Genomic DNA, 13934 nt, shown 5'->3' on the forward strand with positions numbered 1-13934 from the left:
GCAAGGACAAAAGACCCTCTGCTCCCATTGTAGTGTTCCTGAGAGTAATGAAAATGAAAATCAAGAAAAGGGACAGTAAGATTTTTTTCGACAAGAAAAAAAAGTGCTTTCAATATATATTACTATGACTGGAAAGCAACAATCATACAAAATTATAGATTAGTAGACTGGGTTAAAAAACAAAACCATCTATTTGTTGCCTACAGGAAACTTATCTCAGGAGACATACCTTTGTTGGTGAAATGTGTCTCCTGTACGCAGCAAACAGATTTTTTTTTAAATCCAGTCTACTAATCCATGACGTTTGATTGATGAGTTTACACCACTTACATTCAGGGTTAATACAGATAGGTGGTAATTTGGTTCTGTCATTCTAGCAATGGGTTGTTCATTGCTTTAGTCTTGTTGTTGTACTGGGATGTTCTTCACATTTGCCTTTGGTTTTGGTGGGTGGTATTCCTTTTCTCTGTCAAGAGAACATCTTTGAGTATCAATTGTAGGGCAGGTTTGGAAGAGGCATATTCTTTTAACTTTTCTTTACTGTGGAAGAATTTTATTTCATTTTCAAAGACAAATGAAGTTTTGCTGGCTATGTCATCCTGGGCCGACAATTTTTTGCTTTTAGAATCTGGAATATGTCACTCCATTCTCTTCTTGCCTATAGAGTTTCCTATGAGAGATCTCCTGTGAGTTTAAGGAAAAGATCCTTAAATGTGCTCATGAAAAAAAAAATCAACTGACATATGAAGATGCCATTTTAAGCCACACAAAAGCAGGTACAACTGTGCCTCATCTATCACCTATTGACCAGGAATAAAATGTCCCATGTGTTGGTTTCCAGACAGCCAAGCTGTCATCTCTCTATATTTGTCCACTCTGAAGGGCATCTGTCTAACATGCTCTGATATGTTCTACTTAATCCCCAATTCTTTACAACAAAAATTGCTGAAGACATCAACTCAGTTACATCCTGAATGTGTGGGTGCCACAGAAGCGTCCTTACAGTGAGTGTGCACACCTTTTCCTGCCAGCTCCCCTGTCTTCCTTCAGGTGTCCCATATGCTGATGGCAGCTGCTTTCAATGTGCTGGCTGACTTTAAGGGCAGCTCCTGGTATGCACCAGTATGCGCCAGTATGCGCCAGTATCACTGGATCTCTTTTCTCTGGGCAAGTGAGGAGTGTGGTGGCGGTAGAAACAGTAAATTAACAGAAAACATATTAAAATATTGACATTGATTAATACTTTATAACTCTTGTTGCCACTACAACAGCTAGTGTTTAAGGATTTATTCTTCTCTAGATGGACTGTGGCCCTCATCCAGGAGGATGGTGTTTGGTTATTCTGTTCACAACATATTTAGAATGATCATAGATCCCAGTTTCAATGCCTGCTTTTTGGTATAATTCTTAACATTCCATTCTAAAGAGTTATCCAATGATAGATTTTTTTTAAAGAAAAAATTTGTTTATTTTTATTGGAAAGTCAGATATGCAGAGAGGAGAGACAGAAAGATCTTTTGTCTGATGATTCACTTCCCAACCAAGTGGCTGCATCAGCCAGAGCTGTGCTGATCTAAAGCCAGGAGCCAGGAGCCTCTTCCAGGTCTCCCATTTGAGTGGCAAGGTCCCAAGGCTTTGGGCCATCCTAGACTGCTTTCCCAGGCCACAAACAGAGAACTGGATGGGAAGCAGAGCAGCCAGGATTGGTACCAGTGCCCGTAGGGGATACCAGCATGTTCAAGGTGAAGACTTTAGCCACTAGGCTATCATTTCAGGCCTGAGTTATCCAATTTTAATAGTAATATATTTGTTCTACATGTATTTCAAATAATATTCCAGGTATCACTATTTCTTTATTTATTCAAGAATATGGCTCCTGAAAGTAGAAATTAAAACCCAGGGATCTGGCAAAGTGGTACTTCAGGTTAGACTGCCACCTGCAGGGCCAGCATCCCATTTGGGTGCCAGTTTGAATGTCAGCTATTCCATTTCCAATCTAGCTCCCTGCTCATGTGCCTGGGAATGCAGCAATAGATTACACTGCGTGGGCCCCTGCACCCATGCGGCAGACCAACCCGGACTGAGTTCTTGACTCCTGGCTTCGCCTATCCTAGCCCCTGCCATGGCTGCCACTTGAAGAATGAACCAGCAGAGGATCTCTTTGTCTCTCTTCCTGTCTGCAACTCTTCCTTTTAAATAAAGACATAATCTCTTTTTTAAAAAGCAATTAAAGCTCAGATAATAGACTCTAAAATGATGTCATCAGAAATATGCCTAATGAAAGATGATATTCAATGTATTAGGTAAAAGAAATGTAAATCAAAGAAAAAGTTTTCCTACCCTCCCTCTGAGTAGAGTACTCTAGTGCACATGGTAAGTGCATAATTATATTTACTCACCTATATTTGAAGTAGAAAAATATCTGAACATTTTTACAAAGCTTTGGACCTAATACAAAATAATGTCATAAGCATAAATTGCACATCTAAATGTGTAATTTCATAGAAATCTTCTTTTATATTTGTGAACCAAGACATAAGTCTCCTCTTGTGTTTACTTAAATTAACATGTTTAAATCAGATAAAAAAAGAGCTCATTTTTAGAAAATATATGTAATTAATCCAAACCTTGTAAAAAAAAAACCATGGTAAAAAGTTATTGAAAAGTGGTAAATTCTTGTGGATGGAGCTTCATTAATGATGAATTTCTTTTTATCTTTGTTAAGTAAACACATCTCTTATAAATGCATAAATACAATTTAAAGATATTAACACTATTAGTTTGAGGTTATGTGTGTCTTAAACAGAATCATTTTTCTGTCATTGTAAATTTGTCTACATCTTTGGTATATTATATTATCCATAATTGGGAACTGCTTTTAAGTTTATTGAATTTTACTTATTAGATTTCATCTGAAAATTAGGAATTAACCTAAGTGTTCAGTGATACATGAAAGTAGTCTTTGATTAGGAAATTACAAAAAGTTGTTAAAAGACTTTGAATTTAGCACAGCTTTAGCTAAGAATGGTCAGTGCATGAAACATGATACATGTTGAGAATATTGAGCTAGAAACGTGTAATACAAATGATCTTTTTGGAGATAACAGAGCAGGGTTTCAAACACTACAACAGGACAGGGTTTTTACCTTTGGGAATATCGTGTGCTGGCTTAACAGGTAATTCAGTTATATTTTACACAAGTAATGAAAACTCCCATGACATTTATAGGAAGGATTTCCTTGCTACATGCAGGTGCATTTTACATTCATATTAATTACAACTTGAAACTTTTCAATACAAATATAAAATACTTGTTTTAATCTCATATTTACCACTTTCCATTGAAAAATTATGCATGACAAAGAATGGGGGCTATGATGTAATACCTAAATATATCTCTTTTTAGAGTATTCATTCTTGCATTTGTTGCTTCAGTTGTCTGATATTATACAAGACCATCACTATAAAATGGGTCATGAATCAAAGCAATGATGTTGCCTTCTGCGTTTTCTGTGGGTCTAGAACTGGAAAGTTGTTTAGTAGAGTGGTCTGCTTTGCAAGCTTTGCGCTTGCAGTCTGACAGTAGTCACTGGAACTGACGTCATTTTCACATCTCCTTCACTTACATTCCTGGCACGGGGACAGGGACAGTGCAGCTGGACTCCCCTGGCAGCTCTGTCTCCATGTGCTCGGCCCTCCTGCCCTCTTAAGGGTAACCGGATACCTCACACGTTGGTCAGCACTCCCCAGGCTCATTCCAGGTCATCTTCTTGACCTAGCCATAGAAATGAAGCAGTGTGAATTCTGCCTCATTATTTTGGTTAAAACATGGACACGATTCTTCCCAGGTTCAAGAGATGTGAACTCCCTGCTCCATCCTTTGATACGGAGTATTAATACCATGTAGTTAGACGAACCTGTGGGGAGAGAGTGGCCATCTTTGCGTATAAAACATTTGATTGACTAAAACATGTGAGAGACCACAGTGAGTGTGTAACACCAAGATGGCTCACTTAACAAAATTAGCCAAGCAGAGGCTTCAGGGGCCACACTGGACAAAGAATACAGAGGTTACACCATTAGTTCAGGGAAATCATCAAAGAATAACCACACAAGAACAAAACTCTTCAGCAACAACAAACGACGCTAAGAGGCTCTGATTTCCAGCATTGTCACATCGTAATACTCAAAAGGCTTGTTTTTATGAGACATGCAAAGAAACAAGAATGGCTTATGGATAAGGAGTAATAAAATCAGTACATACTATCCCTGAGGGAGCACTGATTTTGAACATACTGGATAAGCTCTATAGATATACAGATACCTTAAATATGTTCAAAAAACTGAAAGAAACTATGTCTAAGGAAATTTTTAAGCATTAAAAACTGATTTTTTATCAGAAATCATGAATATTAGAAAGCAGTAGATTGCAATATTTAAAATCTTTACAGAAAAAGACTGTTAATCAAGAATTCTACATCCAGTAAAATCCTCCTTTTAAAATAAAGATGAAACAAAAATATTCCCAGAGTAAGAATAATTGAATTGGTCATGAGCAACCTGTTAAACCAAATGTAAGAACTGAAGTTGCTAAACTCTTGAAGCAAATCATACCATGTAACCTTCCTTCAAGAACTTGGAACAGGCAGTGATTTTGTAGCTATTACCACAAAAGCAAAAGTTATAGAACATAAAATAGATAAATTAAACCTCAGCAGAGACACAGCAGTCAAGAAAATGAAGACAACCCATAAAATCTGAGAAAATATTTGCACATCATCTGATGAAATTTTAGTAGATTATGGAAAGCGCATATGCAGCTTACCAATAAAAAGACAGATAACCTGATTTGAAAGTGAGCACAAGATTTGAATTCACTAAAGATAGGCAGCTTGTCAAAAACCACATCAACAGATGCTCAGTGTCATTGGAGATGTAGAAATGAAAATCATTCCAATTTTAGCATATGTGCGGTGGAAATGAACATAGAAATACAAATCAAAATTACACTGAGATACTAATTCATACCGTCTGGGATGGCTAAAATAAAAAATAGTGAACCATACACATATTATGAAAGATGTGAATGAGTTAGAAACCTCATGCTTTGATAATGAGAGTGTAAAGTGATGCAGCTCCTTTGAAAAGCAGCTTGACTGACAGTCACTCAGATAGATAACATTAGAATTATTGTAGGATCTGGCCGTCCCACACTTCCTGGTTAACCTTAGAATTATTGTAGAATCCAGCCATCCCACACTCAAGGATATTCTAAGAGAGTTAAAAACTTAATGTCTACGAAAAACTTGGTATAGAAATGCTCTCAGCATCCCTATTATAGTCAAAATGTAGAAATTGTTCAGATGTCCAACAGCTGATGAATAAACAATGTGAGATATCCATAGGACAATGAAGCATTATTATTATTCACTTATTATTGTTAAAAGGAATGACTTGTTTCTATATGCCAATGCCACACATAAATAAAACCTTAAAAATAGTATGAAATGAAAAAATTCAGACATCTATGGCCAAATATTAAATGATTCCATTTATATAAATGGCTTAAAATAAAGTCTGTGAAAACAAAAACTGTGAGTTCTTAAGGGCTAGAAGGAAAAGAAAATTGGGAAATTGGGAATGATGGCTAATGTGTACCGAATTTCCTTTAAGGTAATGGAAACAATCCAGAATCTACTAACAGCAGTGATTGTTCAACTTTGCGAATATAGTAGAAAAACACTGAAAAATTCTGAAATGGTGACTTTCATGAACAATTTCTTCTCAATTAGAGATTGAAAAAGAGTGAAGGAAAGCTATGAAAGAAGATAGTCAATCTTAAGAAAGAGTGCACAAACAATGGGAGAACTTGAGATTAATTTCACATCAAGATGAAGACAAACTTCCTGGTTTCTGAGGGCTTGTGTGAGAGTCACCTGTAGTCATTGAGATCTGCAAGTAATCTCCTTTCATTTGGATCAGGTGTACTCAGAAAAACTAAACCAAAAAATCTTTGAATAAAGAATTAATGTAGGAAAATTCATTTGTAAATGTGTCAGCCTGTGATTGGAAGAGATGAGTGGCATAAAGGTCCAGGATGTGTATAACAAATTTAGAATGTAGTTACTACTTTTTCTTAGTTTTTAAATTTGTCCTAATGAAGTTTTCTTCTTCATGAAGGGGCACAAGGCAGAGCTAGCTCATTTTACTCCCTGTATCTGTTCCACAGGAGAAGCTGGAGTAGGACTATAAACAAAGGATTGTTCATTGGCAGCAGTGTTGTCTGACCATTGCCATGGTTGTCTGCTCTGCTCCTTTAGTTCATAAGCCCCAGTCCCACAGCATTGTCTCCCCAGCCAGACTTCTGATCCTTTCACTCCAGGCTCATCAGACTCTGGCACATCCCATTGCACTCAAAGGAAACTCCAGATTGCTTGGTCCAAGACTCCAAAACCCTGGGTTGTTGGCGCTAAAGTCAGAAATGTCAGAAATGTGTGAGAGCCAGGTGAGTAGATCGAGGTGGAATGGCCTTCACTAGCTGACACCCAACATGCTTCCCCAGCGATGGAAACACATCTGTGCCATGAAGCAAGAAGTTTTCACTTGTGGGAGATATTCCTAAAGATAGGCTGTTGGTAGCCACAGATTTTGTTTCAGAAGTTGGAGGGAGGGCAAGTCTTATTCAGAAAGTTGAGTGTAGAAACAAGTTTCTCTTAATTTAACCTCAAAATAAAAGGGAAATAATACCAGAGAATTAACAACTGTATTATCGTGATACTAATCTTTGGAAATACAGTGGACGGGAACAGCCCTGGGTCTGTTTTAGGGCACAACACTTGTATTTGTACCTTTGACGAGCCAAGGATATTTAAACATTTAGTTTTTGCTCCTTTGACAAGTGAATTAAATTTTTTGTCATCTTTTCTTTTTTCTGTGTGAATATTCTGAAGGTTCGAGACCAGTCATATGGATTAAATCATTCTCTAGAGCATTCATAAGCAAATTCTGGTTCATAACATACTTGTATGTAGAATTTTGTTTCATCTTAATTTTTTGGTGGACTGAAAGCTAATAGATAGATCATAAGAAATTACACTTTAGAATGTCAGTAGCTTCAGATTCTAAATTAATTAACTCTATAACCTTTCCAAATAAGAGACAGCAAAAATTCTTGAAATTTTTCCAACTTCTGTTCCGAGATGACTATGCTGATGATGGTGAGAGCTTGTGACAGACGACAGGTATTAAGTAGGTCAGGAGGTTTGTTCAGAGTGCAAGCAAGATTATGTGCAAGTCTAAATTTAATAGTGGATAGAGTTTAGGGTGACAAAACATGCCCTCCAGAATCTAGGTCTACTAAGATTTGGACTATATGAACCAATTTTTGAAAACAAGCACTAACCATATTACATTGACAAAGTGAGTTTCTAGACCTGCAAGTCAGGACACTAAATTGTAATCCATGATGGATTGAACAAATGAGCTGTTACTAGGACAACATCAATAGAAAAGACCTCCAGAGAGAGTTCCTGGCTTGGAGGATCCAGGACCCTAGGATTGTATTTAATTCTATAATCTACAATTATATTTAATTTAGGATCTTTTCTCTATAGATTTTATATATTTTGTGTCAACTATAGACATTAAATTACTCTTGTTAAAAAAGAAAACTGACCAGGCCAGCACTGGGATACAGTGAACATACATACAGAATGATATGCCTAATAAGCTGCCTCTTGTTAGGCATATCATACCAGAGTGATGATGGTTACTGTGCTTGTGATCCAGCTCCCTGCTAATGTGCCTCCCTGCTAATGCTTGGGAGACTTAAATGGGGTTCCTGGCTCCCAGCTTCAGCCTGGCCCAACTCTGCTTTTGCAGCCATTTGGGGAGTGATCCAGCAGGTGGAAAATTGCTTGTTTGTGTGTGTGTGTGTGTGCTCTATTCATTTATTTATTCATGTGACCTTCAAATCAGTAAATCTTAAAAGAGGCAGAAAACTGCTCAAATTCCCTAAGCAGTCTGCACAGTCTTAGGTTTTAAATTGAAAGAGATTGAGGGACATTTCCTGCCTTGGATGCAGACTTAAATACACATAAAGGGGATTTTAGAGACCCCCTCAGCTCTGAGAACTCCAGAGATGCTCTCGATGTCATTTAACGCTGTTAATAATAGATGTTCTACCTAGTTACCTAATTATGCTTTTACTATGTCGGAACATGAAACTTTTATTTAGAGCTACTACCTATATTCCCATGTGCTTCGTTTCTTCACTTATTTAAATAAAATGGAGAAATGTAATACTTTGAGAAAGAGACATCGGCATATGACTAGTCATGCATTGTTTCAGTGAGAACAAAAGCATAATGTTTTTAGAATTGCTTGCAGCTACAAAACATGTTTAAGGAATAAGAACTTACCTCATTAAATGCATGAGGAAAAAAATTGTTTTGAAGTTCTTATGATCGGCTTGTACAGGCTTCATTGTAAACTGGTACTAAAGAGCCCATTATGATCTGTATATGTTGGTGCCAGAAGGTTTTTTTTTTCCTAATGCTAAATTATTAAGTTCTGTCAGCTGCTGAGCTGTCATATAGAGATATAGTAAATCACATTATATTTTGTCATGGATTACATAGAGCAATAAATTTGGGAATAAAGATCAAAGTAGTTTCACAATCGCATCTGAGTGTAGGAGGGATGTTGAACTTGTAGAAAACTGATTTAGAGGAGGCTGTTGCAGTTCTTGTGTGAATTTGAGATGAATTTGGATATTCAGTTAAAAATGAATGAGGATCAAGTCCCAAAATGACTTTCCAGTTTTGTATTTAGTTCAGAGAAGTTAATTCTAACATCTAAATACATGGCTTTTATTAGATAAATTGCATGCCAAGAGTGGTGAGCTCAGTAGAAATTGTATTTATATGCTTTAACTGTCTTTGTGATTAAATAGCATATTTCATTCTATTTTTACTTGGCTTTTTGGGGGACCACATAATTAGTTAGCTGCTCTTGTAGAGATGCTGTCTTACTGCTCACAACTGAGCTGTTTGCTTTTTACTATATTTAAAACTATTAAAAGCAAGCCAGCATCAGCTTCCCAAGAAGCCCTAATTACGAATGTCTTATTATCTTTGTCCTTTTGCCATAGAAGCTTTCAGTATCACATAAGTAAATATTTATGTAGATCAGTTGATCTCAACTAGCTGTGCTCTTTTCAGAGAAAAATCATAGGAGAAATGAAATAATTCAGCAAAATGCTAAGCAGAGATTGGTACGCTCTATATAGACTATTGCCTGGGGAATTTAATAGAGGTTCCCTCAGTTGCATCCTCGGTTGGCTAGAACTGTGATCTCCCAACTCGGCTGATTCTAAGCAGCATCAAGGGAAATCTTCCTATGGGCCTCTGGGCCACAAACACAAGGAGCTTCAACAACTCAAACAGCATTTTTCTCCTTCCACTCAAGGCATTGTCCTCTCCAACATTCGTTCTTCATTCCGGTCTTGTTCCTAGAAATAGTTTTAAATGCCATAGCATGTTAATAGACATTTCAGCAATAGTTAATAGACAAATCAGCTCGAGATTTTAGTCATTTTAGTTCTTGCCGCCTACTGTCATCCTTTTATTGATTTTTTTCCTCTTGTAATATCCAGGTTTACACTAATGTTGTGATAAATCAATCTGACAGTAGACTTAACAAATAAATCCCCTCAAAACTCTACAAAGATTAAACTCTCCTGTACATTTCAAACGGAATCAAGGAAGCTGGTATTGGGATGTATATGGGAAAGCCCATGGTAGCTACAGGGTCAGTTGCTTAATGTGCAAGTGAGGCGGGTCCCATAGGAGTTATTAGACTAAGATGGAGGATTAGCCAGAGACTCCCGAAGAAGCTGGACAGTTTTAAAAACTCAACAGAAGATCACAGAGGTGCTGCTTGCAAGTCCAAAGCTCTAGAAAGATTTATTTTTATTTATTTGGAAGGTCAAGTTAGAGAGAAGGAGAGATAGAGAGCACCCATCCGGTTCATTCCACAAATGGCCAAAATGGCCAGGGCCGGGCCAGGTGAAAGCCACGAAATGGGAGTTTTATCCAGATCTCCCACTTGGGAAGCAGGGGCCAACGACTTACCAATGCAAGCCCCTAAGCTCTTCTAATGGATTTCTTCTTGTGTACTCTGATAAGGTTGTGATGCCTCCTAAGTCCAAGGCTCCCAGATTAGAGCCACTTTTTTCTAGCATCTGTGAAAAACCTGAGGCAAGTAAAGCTTTGAGATAATGACCAGAACCTAAAAATACAAATCATGTTGCAGTATGCATCTCTACTTCTGAATAGAAGGGGACTCCCAATGAAACTGTTCAATATATCTTGACAGTTAGTTAGTAGACTTTTTATCATTGTCTACACCTATGGTACCACATTACAATTAGGCTGCAGAATATTGAATGACTACACTGTTTTAATAATAGGGGGATAAAACAGTAGGGAGTGAGGAATGGGGAGGGTGGGAGAGAGGACCCCTGTGCCTGTTGAACCATACCATGAAAAACAAAGAATTTAAAAAAAATACAGACTTTAACTCAGGGTGCTACTGGGTAGGGAATCAAAAGAATCAGGGTGCAGAAAGGTGAAAACTGCAGAGAGAATAGTGGAGGATGTTCAGTCTGAGCCTGGTCACTGAGGCTAGTTGGGCCACGAGTGTGGAAGTTAGGCTCACACACCAGCAAGTTCCACACCTGAACTGCAGCCCTTGGAGTCATGGTCTACAACTTCCTTAGTTGTTCTTCCCCATGTGTACTTCTTTCCTAGGCTCCATCCAGGTCTCAGTGCCGGTGCCAGGGTTTGAACTGGGCCATAGCGTAGCCCCTGTCCTGGTTTATTGGAAGCCCTGATACTTCACAGTTTCTGCCATTTGTTTCTACAAAGCTGAAAGTGGCTGGCACTGCCTTAGGACCACATACCCCCAAACCACCTCTCTCTCCAGGCTCTGCTCCCCAGGGTTCATGCTGCATTCTCAAAAGAGACTGTTTAGGTACCAAACTTTCTAACTTGCCTTGAATCCAGCTACTAGCTCTTTCTGTCAGCAGGTAAGAAGAGAAGCTACCTGGATTCAGGAGGAAATGGTTATGTTCCTTTGGGGCAATTGGTTGAGTTAACCACAGAATGGATACAAAGAGTTGGAAGTTACATCTTCAGAAACTACAAAGATTGGTTAACAAGGGGTGATGGGTATGGTATGGTAGGGAAAGAACAGGTACAGTGAGGGCAGTGTTACTTAAAATCACTGTAGATCAAGAAGTAGTTGTCAGAGACACACCTGGAGAATTCTGAATGCCAAGGGAGTTGGAAATTTTAATACAAAATAACTCATTCAGCAAAATCAAAGTTGCTGTTTTTGAAAGACTAATACTTTTTGATAAGAAAAAAATGGAACACACAAATAGGAAAAGAAGAAAATGGAAAAAAATGACTATTAGTCCAGAGAAGATTGAACAGGTAATGCAAATAACATCATACTAGAAAAGTTGAAAATCTAGAGAAAATAAACCAATTTCTAGAGGAAAAAATGAGATTTAGGGAGAAATAAAATGGTGGCGATTGTAGGGCAGTGTCACTCTGCTTTTCAAAAAAGTACATTTAAAAAATAAGAAAAAGAGTACTCTAGTAGCTCTAGAGTTATTAAAGTGAATATTGTAGTCACATTCCTAATAAACTTGAAATGATAACTCCAGTATTACATATAATCTGTCAGAGAAAAGAGAGGAGACGCTCAGTTCCCCCATTCCATCCTAAAGCCAGTATCACCTGGATAGGAAAACCATGCAAGGGACAGTAACATGGAAATTACTTCCCAACTAAAATTTAAATTTAACTGTAAAATTCTTGACAGAAATCTAGAAATACAAACTGTAGATAATCTAAAATATTTTATTTATGACCAAGCCGATTCTAATACAGGAAAGCAAGGGTGATTTTCATGTTATAAATCCAATAAAAGAATCCACACATTGCCAGAGGAAAGGAAATGGGCCATTTGACCAATTCAGACAAAGAAAATATATTTGATAAAATTCAACTTCTATATGTAATGAATAATCTTAATGATAGAAATAAAAAGAAACATCCTTAACCTAACATAGAATATCAGAAACTTTAACCTTGTTATATTGAAACATTCAGAAATTTCAGGCTAAAATCAGGAAAAGAGAAGGGTACACATTATCGCTGCTACCATTCAGCCTTGTAGCAGACATGCTGTCGGTCATAGACAACAAAAAGGAATCAACAGGACGTGAATGAAAGAAAACTCCGCTCAGTGTTGTGGTGCAGTGGCTTGAGCCTCTATCTGTGATGCCAACAAGCCATATGAGTACCAGTTTGAATCCAGGCTGTTCTGTTTGCCATCCAGCTCCCTGGAGGTGTGCCTGGGAAGACAACAAAAGATGGCCTGAGTGCTTGGGCCCTGCCATCCATGTGGGAGAGCTTAATGGAGTTCTGGGTTCCTCCCCCCACCCCGCCTCTCTCTCTCCCCTTCCTCATTCCCTCCTTTCTGCCTCCCTCCCTCCTTTTCTCTGTAGCTCTTTCAAATAAATAAATGAATAAATAACTAAATCTGAAGCAAAATAACTGTTGGATTAAAAAAGAATTATTTTAGAGAGATATAGGCAGGCAGGCAGAGCTGACCAAACTGAAACCAGCAGCTATGACCTCAAACCAGGTTTGCCACATGATGGACAGGAGTCCAGCCACTGAGCCTGCTGTCCAGGGCATGTAGCAGCAAAAACTTTGTAGCAAGATTGTTCAACATTTTTTATAAAGTGGTAACAACCAGAGTGCTCATCAGCTGATGAATAAATAAACTAAATGTAGTGTAACTCATATAATAGGGTTGACAGTGTTAATGAAGTACTGCTGATAACATGCCACAACACAGATGGACTTTGGAAACATAAAAAGTGAAAGTCTAGTCAGAAGTTGCCACGTGTTTTATATTTATATGAAAGCTTCAGAATGGGATAATCCATAGAGACAGAAAGTAAATTAAATGGTTGCAGTGGCCGAGGGAGGAAAGAAAGGAAACTGACTGCTAATAAATATAGAATTTCTTTCTGAGGTGATAAAGTGTTCTAGAATGTGATGGTGGCAATAGGTGTGCAGCTATATGAATATAAATGGAAACCACTGAATAGTATAATTTAAAAATTATAAGTTACTAAATCTGTTGTGAGGTACAGATTGGTGAAGGGGTAAAACAAGAAAAAAAAACATTTTTATATGTCATAGTAGAATTATAAAGTATTGTTTGGAAAATAATTCAGTACCATGCTGTAAAGCCTGCTTTTTGACTGATAAACCACCAATTCAACTTCTTGACATGGACCCTAGAAACTCACAGATCAGCACCAAGTGACACACACAGCAGCGTTTCAACAGCAAGGCTCACAGAGCGAGAGTCTCCAACAGAGAAGCGTAGTTATGTTGGTGTAAAGCTAAGGAACACTAAGACAAAATAATTTGTTAGTGATACCAAAACAGTTGTCACATTTTTAAAGTAAGGCAACTAATAAAATTTCCAATAGTGATTAATTCTCAAGAAAGGCTGGGGACAGAGTCGGGGTCGGGAGGAGGTACACAGCCAAGTGCAGTGACGTTTCAAATGCTGGATGTTGTTTGGAGGCTTCTCTATCACATATTGTGAACGTGCGGGATGTTTTGTCCCTTTCTATGTAGTAATCATTACATAATGCAAGCATTTACAACTAAAAATTGTTAGCATTGTCCAAAGCAGCAGAGTGTCTTGGGGACATGCCAGGAATAAAATTGCTTCTCCAATGAAGATTTGCCGGTTTTGTTTGCTGAAAGAGAAGAGTAACTAGAATTGACTGCAAAATTTAGAAGCTGGCTTTTCTAAGAGTCTAAGCCTGCAGCTTC

General features: G+C 37.8%; 1 protein-coding gene across 2 annotated transcripts in view; it reads left to right on the top strand.

Moving 5' to 3' along the window:
* Nucleotides 1-13934, top strand: part of CEP112 (centrosomal protein 112) — a 362513-nt gene that overhangs the window by 234195 nt on the left and 114384 nt on the right. The gene's annotated exons all lie outside the window — the stretch shown is intronic.

This window comes from Ochotona curzoniae, unplaced genomic scaffold (genome assembly GCF_017591425.1).
Source record: "Ochotona curzoniae isolate NIBS_2020 unplaced genomic scaffold, NIBS_Ocur_1.0 contig_523, whole genome shotgun sequence".
Lineage (NCBI taxonomy): Eukaryota > Metazoa > Chordata > Mammalia > Lagomorpha > Ochotonidae > Ochotona > Ochotona curzoniae.